This window comes from Triticum aestivum, chromosome 7A (genome assembly GCF_018294505.1).
Source record: "Triticum aestivum cultivar Chinese Spring chromosome 7A, IWGSC CS RefSeq v2.1, whole genome shotgun sequence".
Lineage (NCBI taxonomy): Eukaryota > Viridiplantae > Streptophyta > Magnoliopsida > Poales > Poaceae > Triticum > Triticum aestivum.
Window position 1 is genome coordinate 63,475,281 of NC_057812.1, and position 14,112 is coordinate 63,489,392.

General features: G+C 44.3%; 2 non-coding genes across 2 annotated transcripts; one reads left to right on the forward strand and one right to left on the reverse strand.

The window, feature by feature from the left end:
- Positions 1 to 315: 315 nt before the first annotated feature.
- On the reverse strand, positions 316 to 388 carry TRNAK-UUU (transfer RNA lysine (anticodon UUU)). Its single transcript has one exon. It is a non-coding gene; the product is annotated as a tRNA-Lys (tRNA).
- Positions 389 to 13,642: 13,254 nt separating this feature from the next.
- Positions 13,643 to 13,716, forward strand: TRNAD-GUC (transfer RNA aspartic acid (anticodon GUC)). Its single transcript has one exon. It is a non-coding gene; the product is annotated as a tRNA-Asp (tRNA).
- The last annotated feature ends 396 nt before the right edge of the window (positions 13,717 to 14,112 follow it).

Consider the following 14,112-nt stretch of genomic DNA (forward strand, 5'->3'; position numbering starts at 1 on the left):
AACGACTTCGGACGTACTCCGTCTTTCGAGCCTCTGTTTAGCTTCAAAAGATAAGGCGCTAGTGCAACGAACGCTGCTTTGGTGCGTCCCACCCCAACTAACTAGTGCTTGACTTGACTTTCCCCCGCGCCCTATCCAATGAATAAGGAGAAGGTCGGCCTATCAATGACCGAGCCAGTCTGATCTCCTTTATACTGACCTCAAACAACGAGCGAAGTCGAGATGTTGATGAGAAAGGGGCTTTTCTCAAGGCCAAAGAGTGCTCTTTGAAGGCTACTATGCATCCTTACGAATACAAGAGTGGTTTTTTTGTTTTGGGTATAGCAGGACTTGAACCTGCGACCATTAGGTTAAAAGCCCAATGCTCTACCAACTGAGCTATACACCCGATTTTACAAGAAGGCTTGGTGCGGAAAAGAAAAGAGGGCGGCCTGGCCCCTTTTCTTCTTATCATATCACAAGGGCGCGGCTCTGTATGGTATAGTACTGTGGAGCAAGTTTGGGAGTCCTTTCCACTCATTGAGGATTCTATCTAAAAAAGAAGGTCAACGGGGGAGACTACTTTGAAGTCCGGGCTGAACAAACTACTTCTCCTGCTACCAAAACAGAGAAATAAGGAAATAAGATGGATTTGTCTAATAAAATACCCAATGTCTGTAGTTGAAGAATTGTTGGATGAGTTATCTTGTGCTGTTTGGTTTACTAAGCTGGATCTGAGAGCTGGTTACCATCAGATAAGATTACATGAAGCAGACGAATACAAAACGGCATTCAAGACCCACGTCACTATGAATTTTAGGCTATTTGGGCTCACAAATGCACCACCCACCCTCCAGAGTGCTATGAACACAATTCTGGCTGAGCTGACTAGGGTTTGTGTACTTGTTTTTGTTGATGACATCTTAATCTACAGCAAATCCTTGCAAGATCATGTCACCCATTTGCAGCAAGTATTTGACCTTCTGAAGCAGAATCAACTATATGTGAAGTTGAATAAATGTTCATTTGCTCAACCACAGATAGAATACCTGGGTCATGTCATTAGTGGGCAAGGGGTGGCTACAGACTAAAAGAAGATCCTCACAGTGAAAGAGTGGCCTACTTCCAAGTCAAGCACATTAGAGTTTGGGCTTAGCAGGACAGACGTTTCATTCACAGGAGCTTAGCTCATTTGACTGCTCAAAGACTTAAAACACCAATGCAGCACAAAGCTTTCCTTTCCTCAAGCTCATGGGATTACAATATACCATCCAATAAAAGGCTCAGAGAATAGGGCAGCTGATGCACCACTATCTAGATTACATGAGCCAGATGAACTCAATGCCATTACTTCCTGTCAACCACAATGGCTCACTGATATTGTTGCAGGGTACAGCAAAGACACATTCACCCAGAATTGACTATCTGAATTGGCAGTCCTGAGCACTCACAAGAATAGCAAATATTCATTGCATAATGGGGTCATTCGATATAGAGGAAGAGTATGGGTTGGTGCAAACTTCTAAATGAAAAAAAACATCTTGCAAGCACTTCATGCCAGTGGTATTGGTGCCCACTCTGGCATTACTGCTACTTATCACCGCATCAAGGCACTATTTGCTTGGACAGGAATCTTTCAATCAGTGGAATCTTTTGTCAACAAGTGTCAAATTTGTCAGCAAGCTAAGGTAGAACATTAAAAACTCCCTGGCCTCTTCGATCCTCTACCCATTCCTGATGAAGCATGGTCCATTATCAGCATTGACTTCATCACTGGATTACCAAAGTCCCATTACTATGATTCAATTCAGGTGGTGCACGAGACAAGCCAAACAAACAGAAACCGAATTAATACCGAAGAACACAAGCTGTGGGCCGTAAAGTGGAAACGGTTGCAGGCCAAAGCTGTCCCCCTTTGCCACTAAGACTTGAATCTTTAACCATCGGAATACCCCGTACTCTCTCTACCAAACAGGCAAGATAGTCTTATCTTGAACTCTGTCCCTTCTCTAATGATTGACAGGTTTAGTGCCTGGTAGTAAGGGTATTTTGTGGTCTATTGTCCTCCTAGGAGGTCACTCTGTAGGCTCAGCAAACAATTCACTGAAGCCATTCAAGACCGGTTGTAGGGCAGACAGACCATTGACTTGACATGACCGTAATACATACAGAATAGGAAGGATAAGCTATAAGATAGAGATCCGGATTGTTGTGCTCCGGAATAAAGAAGAATACCATCTTGTCTAATCAAATACGAATACCATCTTATTGATTTAGTCAGCTTGCATCAACACATAAGATGTGATATGAGTAGTGGGAAATAAACTCTTCTTTGATCACTTGAAACATAGTAGAAAGCATCCAAAACAGAATGAAACGCTGTTCAAAAGAAGAAGCTACCTGGCCCAACCACTACACCATTTTGCCTAATGTGTGACTACCCATATCAATTACAACATCTTCCGTTTCCAAGTTTTCAGTGCCTTTTTCTTATAGTATACAAAATCGGATTCTGGATTGCTCTTCATTTCGTTCAATTTATCCCCTTGCTTTTCAACGTATATATATTAACCCGCCTTGTTTACCTATTTCTTCTACAATTCACATGACTCATTGAAACCAACTTTGTCCTTCCTACATTTTATCTCTACAGCAGTTATCCTGTATAATGATTTCTTTTTGGTCGCTACTCTCCTAACCGACGAGTCGGAGAGGATACGAATGTCCATTCACCCTACCACCCATCTTCCTTCTAGCTTCCTTGATCAACGACGAGTAAAGATCCCGGAAAAGATCCAAGGGAGTACAATACACTTTATATTCACGTCTTGAATAATGAGGGGGGTAAAGAAGAAAGTCCGATTTCTCTCTCCTTTGTGGATATGCCCTTATTCAGCTCTTGAAAGAAAGAGAGATAGAAAGAGAGAATGATCAAACTCAACTAGACGGCAGTTCCTCTTGTTCAAACCTCTCTTGCCGAGTCTTCTCCTCATAGCGAGTTTCGCTCTCGCTTCGCGTGTCCTAAACATAAAAAAAAGAAAGAATTGATTGTGAAAGACAAGTGTTTCATTCCCCTCCCTAATCGTTGAAATTCGAACTGCCCGCTAGCTCCTCCTTTGTTTGGATTATAGCCCTTCCTTGGGGATTTACTATCCAAAGTAAATCTTTCCAGTTTCAAATGCTACTATTTCTTCGTGGGCAGAAAGTCCAAAATCTTCTTTTTCCGGTACTCCTTACTCTTTTCTCCCGTCGTCCTACTTTCACTTCTACGGACCTTCTATCCATAACGAGTTCCAGGATTGGTGAATTGATGTGGGAATAGATAAAACGATTGTTGAGTACACAGTATAACCGTGTAGCTCATCCAGAAGATCATCAATGACCGGTATCGGGTATTTCTTTTTTACGGTTTGCGCATTGAGTTGCCTATAATCCATAGGCGCCACGAACCTTCTTTCTTCTTGTAAAGAAGAGCCGGTGAGGCATGAACTAGGTTGTAGAGTACCATTCTAGAGTAACTCCTTGATTATGGCTTCAATTTCATCCGGTGGTGTGAATACGTATAAGGCCTTTGATTCACTGGTTGACTATCGTGAGGTGAATCCGATGGTCACATGGTCTTTTAGGAGGGAGGGTAGTGGGTTCTAAGAACACATCAGAGAAAGAGGACCAAACCTGCTTGAGTCCTCTTCTACATCTTGAGTACTTCCCACTCCAATGGATCTAGTTTTTAGAATAGCTTTGATCCGGCCATGTAGAGCACTCATAGAGGTCCGGCTTCACGTCAGTAATCTACCACACCCATGCTAGAATTCAGTAGAGTCCCCACTTGCCAACCGCGATGTCTTGGTTGAGAGGCCCCACCTACCCATCTTCCCACAGTTTCACTAAGGTAGTACCATCCCCAATTCGCCACTTCTTGTGTTGATGTACTAAGAAATTGGTTGAGGCAATCGACTTCAATCAGAGGAAGCACTTGTGCACATCAACTTAGGATATCCCCTCCATTCTACACCAGATTATGCACTCACCTCTGGTATAATATAGGAAAGGAAGACGCCCTTTCAGTGCACGCCAAAGCAGCTTTGCCTAGAAGGCTTCGAAATACACTACTAGGTCCCTCATTCTCAGTCGGCCTTCACAAAGCGGTTTGCACACCTTGGACCAGCTGGACAGATGTTCCGGCCTTTCTCCTATTAAATGCATCTACCACCTTATTTTCCATTTTACCCCTAATATTCCGCCTTTGAAAGTCAAAACTCACACTTGCTCATCTTAGCATGTAGCTGATTCCGCAGAAAAAGTGTTAGCTGCAAGTGCTGTTGATGCTCCTTCAGTGTTTTACTGTCAAGAAGTATATCATAAAACCAACACAAATCTTCTGGGCTTGAACACATCATTCATGAGTGCTTGAAACGTTGCAGGAGCATTTGTAAGCCCGCATCACATTGAATTCATAGTTACAGGGTTCTGAATGAAGTTTTGGGCTTGTCTTCCTCTCTCATCCTGATCTGATGATAGCCAGATCTTAAGTCAATCTTGCTGTAATATTTAGCACCACTCATCCAATAGGGCATCTATGTGCCGGAATTGGGTATTTCTTCTTTACTGTACTGGCATTCAGCTGCCTGGTTTCAATGCACATCCTCCATGTCCCATCCTTCTTCTTCACTAACAGCACAGGTGAAGCAAAGGGGCTAGTAGAGGATTGTATCAGTGAATTCTTCAGCAATTCCTCAATTCTCAATCTCGGCCTTTTGCAGATGTGAGTATCCGTATGGCTTCAGATGTTTGGGCTCAGTACCTTCGGGCGTCTATAGTGATCATGGATTCTTTTTTTTGTAAGGACTTAGGTTCTTGAAACACCTACTCTTAAGAGTTCAGTAGGGTTGAAATTGGATCAGAGATCAGAGATGTTAGGTTTACTGAGTTGACCATGCACCATTGAGCCATCATGCAGAACTAAGCTTGTTCTGATTTAGTAGCAATCCGCTCTTCTCCTTCCACCTGGTACAGCTTTCCTCCTCCCCTCTTGATTCCTTCCAGCACCACTTAAACACTGCGGAAAGGGTTTTGACCAGCTAGTCAGATTGCCCCATTACGGGTGTGTTACGCCAGAAAGTTCCTCAATCCTGTGCCTGTTCCCGAGCGAGTCAGTCCCATTTCGATGACGAACGACACGATGTGTGCCTCCATAGAGCTTCCCATTTGACATTTCTCCATCGCGAGAGATTCTCTCCAGCCACAGGTTCCCCAGTGGTACGTCCGGGGTCGGTTCAATCAGTGCGCTATCAGTCCAGTACCATTAGCTCTCCAAGGGTCGCAATCCATTCTTTCCGGGCAAGCCAGTTCAGTTCCTTTCTGGTAGCAAGAGATCCCATATCAGATTAAGTAAAGGGATTACCTAGCTAGCGCATATCGAAGAGTTGGAGACTTCCTGCCACTATAGAAAAAGCCGTTGATGGATCAATTTCTGTATGTGGGTCTCAACTCGGATCGAGACATTCGGATTTGCCGATGAAGAGTACTGCCTTGGAGGGCTAGGGGTTGTAGGGGAAGAACCAACCTTTTGTAGGTAGCAAAACATCTCACTCAGTAACTAAATTAGAGTTCGATCTTTTACGTTTGTGTTGTCTTTTTGCATTTTTGTTTCGATCCGACATCAGATCTGAGTTATTGTTCACTGACTATATCTTAGACCATTGCGATCTCTTTCTTTCACTTGGTTTTTCTTCCTTCCCTTCGGTACTCCTTAACTCGGAGATACTCCTTCGGTACAACTTGGATACTACTTGAACAGATGGGTTTAGTCCCTTCCTTCGGGCAACGTTTTCTCCGGGTACCACCGGCTTACCACCGGGTTGAAAGAAATCCCTTACTATTAGGACATAGTGTTCGGTACGACTTAAGGCTACTGGATTGACTTTCTTTAATGTTGCACCTGCTTTCAACTATTTCATAGCCTCCCGTCCCGAGCAAACGTCGAGAGCAGGGTGTTGAGCCAAAAAGTAAAATCCATAGAGTTGGGGACTAAAGAGACTCTTTTTTTACAGCCAACCATGAAGAGAAGAGAGTCTCAGAGTAGATTCGGTAATGTTGAGTCGATCTAGTATGGAAAATTCCTCGCTGTGCGCTCGCCTTTTGCCTGCTTCTGCTTCATCTGCAGATCGGATTCCTTCCCCAGAGTTCTTACTTATAGGCTTTATAGCCAAGCAATAGAATAGCTGCTTCTTCTAAAGCGGATTAGAGTGCGACGACCAAAGCTACGGAGCGGCCTCTACCGCTTTCCCTACTGTTCTGGTTGAACTAGGGCTTTGGCTGAGCGACCACCTTCTTCCAGTATTCTTAGCTTACTGTCTGCTTCCTGCCTGATCGGTGCTGACTGACTGTTCTTGCTTGTCTTGGGCCTGCTCTAGTTTTGGTGCTGCTAACTAAGGGTCGAATTTCATGACTTGATGAAGAGGAAGCCGAGTATCTTTGGTCTTGAAGAGTCAGGCCAATCCAACCGCTTGCTCCTGCCCAACTCAGTCTCAGTCGTACCATAATGCGCCTGGACTCAATACTTTTCTTGCTCCAAGACCACCCTCTAGCCCTCATGTAAAATAGATGACAGAATTGTAAACAATCATAGAATGATTTAAGCTGAGGAACATAGAGGTCTCTCCCACAATTTTTGTCATATACCTCTGGAATAGTGTTGAAATCACACACCACTAAGCTGTTTTTTAAACCAAGTGGTTTATCTTAGTGTGCTAGCCGCTGCTTCATTTCATATAGCGATAACGCTTTCTCTTTCTTAGCGCTCCACCCCGCGGAGAACTCTGGTTGCGCTTTGGTTGGCTTTCTCTTTTTTTCGATTTTCTCTGACTTGACTCAGCTTGACCTACTTGACTCAGCGGTTAGAGTATCGCTTTCATACGGCGAGAGTCATTGGTTCAAATCCAATAGTAGGTAAAGCTGGCCGAAACCCCCGCTTTTGCCAGCATGACAGCAAGCACAGACTGACATCAAGGAGTAGAATGACCAAAGCATCGGTTGCTTCCACTTGTTTGTTGCCTTCTTCGAGCGACAGACAAGGTACCCCCCTCTTTTTCTCTTGCGAACCTACGTTGAGCTTGGGACAACCCGCGACTGGCATAGGATATTTCAAAAGCGCCAGGATCCATCCTTCTTACGAACCAAGAGCACTGGAGAAGCGAAGGGCTCGTGCTGCGACGAATAATGCCATTGTTCATCATCTCACAGATTTGCTTCTCAATCTCTGTTTTCTGGTGGGGTGCATATCTATATGGCCGGACATTGAATGGCACTGCACCTGGCACCAACGGAATTTGGTGGTCACAGGCACGACGAGGGGGTAATTCCTTTGGCTCCTGGAACAAAGCATCAAACTCCTGTAGCAGTTCTTGAACAGCTGGAGGTGTCTGCTCTGCAGGATCAGCATCCAGAGTAATTGCTTGCAGATCATGCTCCTGGTGAATCTGACGCACTTGCACACACTGGCTAACAGCACCCCGTTTCAGCAATCCTTGCAGCTTACGGACAGAGATTGGACGGCAGGAAGGATTATCTTGAATGCCATTGAGAGTGATGCGGCGCCCTTTGTGCGTGAATTTCATACGACGATGACGCCAATGTACCCACATCGGGCTATGGTCTTCGAACCGCTCTTGCCCTCCCCTTTCACTTCCATAGTGGTCTTCTTTGGCCGGCCCACTCATTTCACTCTCAAGCTCTCTGAGAAGAGAGAATCCGATTCAAGATGTTTCGAATTCAGCCTTTCCTTCATGTTCGTGCTTTAAGTCAGTTTGTACTTTTCAGTATCTCAGAGAATGATTGAACTCGCGTTGAAAGCTACTAAACAACGGCTGACAGAGACTCATAAGAGGGAGAGCGGTAGCAAAAATGAGATCTTTCGTCTAGACAGAAGAGAGATCCTTTCCTTCCTTTCTATAGGAAATGACTGATGTTGCTAAGTCACCTTCCGCTGCTCTTGCGTCATCCCTTTTCCAATTCTTTTTGTATGGCTCGGTTGCATCCGATTGATCGATCCCTAGTCACTGATTACATGCATGAGTTCTTTGATTCACTACTGACTTCTTCTGTGGAGCCGAGTTCGCCGACTGAGACTACTTGAAAAGCATTTTCGACCAACCGATCTCACGACGATGAGTCACCCACATACTTAACAAAAAATGCAAATAGAAGAGCAAGTAAATCAAGCTCAATTACAACTCACTCTGATCAAATAGCACTCAGGTATAGGATTTCCAGCGGAAAGGTAGCCTTGCTCGCTTCGTTACCCTTGTACGCACAAATCTAGCTCATAGCAGCACTTTCGAGTTCGGTTACTTAAGTACAGAGATTGGAACAACTTAGCGCGGGAAGTCCCATATCTTGTCTTAGCCTCGCCTCACCTATTTCCTCATAACAAGATCAGAATGAAATAGAATGGAATCTCAAGTCTTAGCTAGATCAGGGCTACCACGTTCCCTCAGACGAAAAAGAAAAGAATACTAGACCTGTTGGACTCGCAAAGTAGGATCAGGCTTTTTCTACTAGAAACAGAGGAGAGCGAAAACTAAGTCAAAGGGGGAAGAGCTGTTTATGAGCATTTTAAGGCCGGTTGACAACATCCAATGTCTCCCACGAGGGTGCCTGAAACTCCAGTTTTTCTAGGCAGAGGTAGGTATATATATATTTAACACATTTTAGTTTGTAGGAAGATTCCCCGCTCTGAAATTTTTTCTATTTGGAGCTTCTTCCAAAGAGGTTGGGATTCTAGTTTCAATTGGATGTGTCCCGGTAAGATCGTTAATGACTGATATACTGCCTGAGACAGGGCATGCTCTCCCCTCTGCGTATCGAGAGAAAGAAACAACTTCCTGATTCCAGTTTATTTCATTTATACCTACGATATCCACGCTCAAGATGCAAACTTTTGCAGTTCATATCAGCCTGAATGAGGAAGTAGAGTCAGTTTCATCCATAAACTGGGCCGAAGATCTGACAGAGGTTGACTTGCTGGCTTGTGAGTTGCCAGCTCCGTAGTTGATTGCTAACCAGAGGATAGTGACAGCCAATATTCCTATTCCTGCTTGTGTGCTTGTTTGCTATTCTTCCTGTTCCTGTTACGAGACGACCTCGGCTCAAGCTGACCCCACACCGAAAGTCGTCAAGCAGTCTTGGGCTCCATCAATCAGTGAGGAGGAAACCAAAACCTGTTGGAGTTCCCCGCCATCACCTCGCCTAGATCCGGGGGTTCATACCCTCCTGTAGAAGAGATGTAAGTCGCAAAGGCTACTTGCCTACCGAGGGGGGAGAACTACCTAGTATCAAATTCACAAAGCAGCACATTTAGTAGTTGACATCTTTCTTTCTCGTTTTCATCGGAAAGGAGAGTTTTCACGTTAAGCAAGAAGAGCTACGAGTTGGAGGGCTATTTCACCGACCGTCACTTCTCCTTTGTATCTGCCGAAGACGCAAGTAGCCCAACGACAGGCTTGTGTGGAGTTGAATGACAACACGTAGAGGTCTTTTGGCGAAACTGGGGGCTCTTTGTCTAAAGGAAGGGCAAAGTCAACAGGCCAATCCCAGTTTCAGAATTGGAAGAAGCAGTAGGAGGTTCACCATCAGAAAGGCATGGGACAACAAACTCTCTTAAAGCTTTCTTCGAATAAGTCTTTCGCTTGACTTGGCTCAACGGCTTTAGTTCAGTAAATGCTTTCGTATGAAGCTTGAGTCAAGTCTAGTCTCATGCAGTGAAGATCGCAAGCAATCATTGCTCGTCTCTCCGAAACCTATTGATAAGGAACGCGTTCAAGTGTATGGAATAATCAAACCTTTCACGTATTTGTTAACATAGCGTTGGACGATTGATTCCTCTCTTTCTCCATGGCCTGCTTCCCATAACTGGCCTTACTAAAACTTACGAAATGCTAATTTGACCTAAATTTCCGGTTAACTGCTTACTTTCTTTGCTAGCTCACCCGAAACTCTGTCTTCAGGAGGAAAGCTTGCTTGAGTACCTTACTTGAAAACAAACCGCTTGAGCTGTAACCGAAACAGAAAGGTTTGATGAGCCGCTGCTTGCTCTCTAACTGCTCTTACCGCTTCTTCTTCTTGACCTCTGCTCACTGCTGCCAATGCTGTGACTGCCGCCCCTATCTCTAAAGCTGCGGATTACAGCTCCTGATTCAAGCAGTTTTTTTTCTGAAGTATGAGTCTTGTTTGTGACATTCAATTCCAGAATGAACATTCAAAGGAAAAGTAGTATGGGACGCTGCTTGCTATTACTGACTGCGGCTGCCGACCGAAGAACTGAAGATCTTCAATCTATGTTTGAGTGCTCTTGCGAAAGAAAATAATTTCGAATGCAAAAATGACTTCAAAAATAGGATAGGATCGCGGATTCCATATATTTTTATAGAAAGAAAGATACTGTACTCCGCATCTTTACACCGAATCCTTAAAAGCCATTTAATGCCTTCTTGCCTGCCTTCAGTTCATGCCTTCAGGCCGGCCTGCTCTTGCCTATGAATGAGATGCCTACTTCCCATTAAGTCAAAATACCTCATAGACATACATATTTTTAAGAATACTTATTTAGTTAAAGAGAAAGATGGCTTTTGACAATTTTTTTAGTCCCCTCGTTCCCGAGCAAGAAAACGGATGCGCTAACGCGCAACGGCTTTCGCGCTAGTTGCTCAATCCGTTGCTTGTTCGGAAGAATCCGCAAATGAATATTCTTTATTTCCTCTCGGACAGGCCCTCTTTTTTCATTCGAATGTACATCTTTTTCGGTAATGATCATCTACAACTGAAAGACTGACGTCTTCCTCTACTCGATCCTTAGTTATACAATCTCCCTCTACCTCAATTTTTATGATCCTCATAGCCTTTTTTATTCGCGTCCTCCCCCTGGATCTATTCCTGCCGCGTCCACGTCCTCTGCCTCCGGCAACTAGAGCTGCATCATCTTGTTCATTATTGAGAATAGGCCTCTTCTCACACCGTACCAGTTCTTTTTGAAGTTGAATCTTCCCGTTCTGGCTTATTGAGTGTATAGATTCTTTTTGAAATGCAATCTATTCCCACGTCACTCTTCTCATAACATATCCTGTTCTCCTCACTTTGATTCTGGATTCACCGGTTGATTTAAGACGGGGTTCTATGCTTTCTAGCCCTAGTTGACAAAAGTGAGCTTCCCCTATCTCATTCGTGAATAGCATTTCATGCTTCCGCTACTTCGTCGGAGAGATCCATGGAAACTCAAAAAAGAAAAGCGGACGGCATTGTTCATACGATAGCCGGAAAAGTAAGTTCTCCCGCCGGCTATTCAAAAAAGAAAGACTTACTTATTCATAAACTGCCTTTTATCGAGCATAATAGCTCTTATACGCTTGTACAGAGGAGTATAAAACAATGTATATATATATATAGGTGTTTAGTATCCTACAAAAACATTAACATCCAAAGCACCGTAAGCTTGCTTTCTCTCCCGCTGACAGACAAAGAAAAGGTTTTTTTAGACTTTTCTATGGTAGGCCTACGCTAGTGGAATATCTTTTGTGTTTGTATTCTAGCTTAGCTCTCTCTATTCTTTGCTTAAGCTATCGTGTTTTGTAGATGGATGGCATCTCCCTATTCCCACATCCCCGGATATGATTAATGCATGGAAGCTAAGGAATTGGGTCATTCTTCAGCCCAAGATGCAAGCATTTGGACTCCATCCGAATATGGCAGTTGAACTCTTATAATAGGCTTGGCTCTGGAAAATGGGCTTATCTTGGGCAAAAAAACGCAAATAAAGAAGAGCTTCTTGTTTCCAAGCGGAACTCGAATGGGCTGCTAGCAGATTTGTTGGGGATGGCAAGTTAACACCGTGGGTAGGCTTGCCTTTCACTCGCTCTGGCACATTTTGGCGGAACGTCAATGTTATATATAGTGGAATTCTAGAGGTAAGTTAATGTTTTCAAAAATCCAAATGGAAAAGGATTTGCAAAAATATGCAGATTAGAAGCTAGTATCTCAAGTTTTATGAGAGAAAGAAGAGGAAGAATCGGCGAACATCCTAAAAAATGGTACTTTTGTCTCAATCCGATCAAAAACAAACATATTCTATTGTGTGTTGACCACCGGGAAACGAATGGATTAAGATGAAGACGGACGGTTCAATTAGCGAGCATGGGAAGGCTTGTGGAGGTTTAGCAAGAAAAAGGGGATATATGCGTTCTCTCAAGCAGTTAAGAACAAGACCATACTCGAAGTCGAGCTCTTTTGCATCTGAACATGTATTCAAATAGCAGCTGAAAAGGAGTGTCAGAGGATTTGGATTGATTCGATTCCCTAACGTAAGACATGGTCTACTCTCAAGATCCCAAATTCCGCAGCTAAGGAAAGCCCCTTCTTCATAAGATCAAGAAAGTACGAGCGTCTTTCGAAGATTGGAAAATCTCCCATACTCGGAGAGAAGCAAACCAACCGGCCGATTTGCAATTGACTATGCTTAGTAGTTGACATCTTTGGTCTTCACATTTTCCCTTCCATTTTGTAAAGTTAGTAGAAGAGGATAGATCCGGTAAATTGACGAATGTCAATCTTCATTTTTGTAGATTAATACACTGGTAGGGGTCGATCAGGCAAATCCCAAAGCTGACCCCCGAACAGTTGCCGGACTGCTCTACTGATCTTCTCTCTCTTCAGAAAAACGGAACCTTCTCAAAGACTCCCTTTGCACTGAGAACACAATTCAGAACCCTCCTTCTCACAAGAAGGCAAACCTTGTACGTTGATCAAATCTTCTTTCACATCCAGAAGAGAGGCTGTGGGCTATCCGAGAGAGTGGTTCAGGTGACTACCGGAGTCATTGATTAAGCAGGTCAGATGGGCTTAGTAGGGCTCGAACCTACAATATCACCGTTATGAGCGGTACGTTTCAACCAGTTAAACTATAAGCCCAATCGGATCTCTACATGCCGGGAAGAGCGGACAGAAAGAGGAGACCTTTGCTCTATCTCCTTCTTCCTCTTCCCGGGGCCCTGGAGGGGTTCTTTGGCAAGCCCTATTAAAGAAGCTAAGTGACTTTCTTCACTCAAGTAGTGAGTTTGAGAGTGACCGTTAGGGCGACCACTTGTACTTCTAGGCCTTGGCGACCTATATGTTACGCAACACAGCTTCACTCGATTCAGTAAATCAATAGTTCAAACCAGCCCACTAATAGCTTAGATAGTGGCCCTTCCACTTTGGTATAGTTGACCCTACCTATTGACTCAAGGTTCATAGGAAGGGGGAACCCAGATGTAGTGGGATGTAGGCTTCAGTTGCTTTGGTACTTTTTCACTACGTCTTATTATTTGTTTTGTAACCGGCAATTCACCGGCAGGTAAGTAGGCCTTTTAGAAGGCGAACAAACGAAAGTTCTCCGCGGGCGCTAGCGCTATCTTGTTCGCTTTTGTCAACTGAAGTCGCGCGTAGCGCCAACTAACTGATAGCTGATAGAGCACGGAGCCCCTTCTCTAAGCGAGCAGAGCCATTTCTTTCTACTGTCGTCAAAAGAAAAAGAAAAGTACTAAAGGCGAAGGGCATTCTGTTGTACAGCTACTTTGGTATAGTTACAAAGGTAACCGGTAGGTGACTGTTGAATCGACAATAGTTACGAAAGGGGGAAATAGCTCAATTGGTTAGAGTGCTGGTCTGTCACGCCAGAAGTCGCGGGTTCGAACCCCGTTTTCCCCGCCCGATCTTCCTCTTCCTGCCCGACTCATTTTGAAAACACTGGAAGCTGCTGATCCCAGCTTAGCATTCAAGACAATTGTTCCTTCTTCGGTCTCCCTCCACCCCCTTCGTTTGTTGTGGGTCTCACCGCAGGCACTTACTTAATGAATGAGTGAAGATCTTCCTTCCCCCCTTGTGTCTTACCAAGGACTGAGTTCCCACTTGTGGCGAAAAAAAAAGTATACCATCCCACCCGGCCTAACCCGGGGGGTTAAGGTTCCTCTCGGAGACTGCCAGTCTACAAGAAGCTGGCAGAGCTTTAGCCATTGGACCACATCCATCCATCCTCCTACCTAAAGACGCCTTTTCTTGTTCGTTCTTCAAATTACGCTAGTGGAGACTAATTCCTTCCGGCTA